The sequence below is a fragment of the Octopus bimaculoides genome, chromosome 4, assembly GCF_001194135.2.
Source record: "Octopus bimaculoides isolate UCB-OBI-ISO-001 chromosome 4, ASM119413v2, whole genome shotgun sequence".
Lineage (NCBI taxonomy): Eukaryota > Metazoa > Mollusca > Cephalopoda > Octopoda > Octopodidae > Octopus > Octopus bimaculoides.
Genome location: NC_068984.1, coordinates 115,389,239 through 115,390,686, shown reverse-complemented (window position 1 = coordinate 115,390,686; position 1,448 = coordinate 115,389,239).

Genomic DNA, 1,448 nt, shown 5'->3' with positions numbered 1-1,448 from the left:
ATATATGTATATATGTATGCATATATAATCTTGTGCTGGAGTAAATGCATATTTCTAAATAATCTCCAACATTTATACAAGCTCTTCATCATTCTCACACAACTTACATACCAAGACACATACACACGTGCGGGCGTGAACATAACACACACCACATACACACACGCCAGCACACCACACACATACACACACACAGAATCTCACATACACGTACCACACACACATACGCACATGTCTACGCAACCAACACCCACATGCATGCACAAATATCTACAGTCGACCCTACGTAGACAGATGAATATATAGACATATAGTCAACTATCCATACATTTTATACAACACCTTGTCAAAGAGACAAACACAGTCACACATAAACACATACACAGACATATATACGCACACACACACGCACAGACTCTCATTGGCACCCATATACATATACAGTCGTAAATGCACACATGCCATCCTGTATAACTGCAACAAGAACACCGATAGGTATATAGTAAGTTAATAATATCTCAATAATAATGTAATTTAGCCAATTCTCCCGAAAGCCAATGGAACATTAATCGCGACTCAAAGAATTTAATGGAGCACGCCATTTGCAGGACGCATCCATAAATGCTAAGTTATTCTTCTTCCCATTTCGTAGACCTTCTATCGTGTTCTGGTTCCTTGTTCTTTCAGAAATCCAACTAGTAAATCTCCCTCCATCTTCACACTTTCATCAGATCTAAACAAATTGCGTTGGTTCGAGAAAAAAACAACAAAAAAAAACGAAAAAACCCAAACGGAGTACTTTGTTGCTATCAACGAAGAACTTCTAATGTCTTCTTCCTCCCCTCTTCTTCTTCCTCCTTCTCCTTCTCCTCCTTCTCCTCCTCCTCTTCTTCCCTTCCTCTTCTACCTTCCATCCCCTTCTACTTCCCCTCTTTCTCTTCTTCCTCCCCTCTTCTTCTTCCTCCACCTTCCACTTCCTCCACTACCCCTCCTCTTCCTTTTCCTCGTCCTCCCCTCCTACACCCTCCTCCTTCGTCATCATCGTCATCATCATCGTTACCACCACCACCACCACTTCGTCGTCCTCTTCTTCCCTCCTCGTTCTCCTTCTCCTCGTCCACCGCGTCTTCTTCTCCCTCCTCGTCCTCTTCCTCCTCTCTCTGTCTTGCACACGATAAATATATTCTTACAAAGCATAGAATGGTGTTTCCTGTTGACATTTCTTTCAAAAATTTCCAGTGTTTTGGTCTTTCAATATCCCAAAAGTATTTCATTCGCACGTTTCTACACAATCCTTGAGAAACTTAACGTCATTGGTATTAATGTGACTGTTGTTAAGCATAAAGTGTTAAATAGAGAGGCAAGCTGGAAGATAATACATAAATATATAGTTAGGTAGTTGTATACATACATGCATACAAATATACATACATACATATATACATATA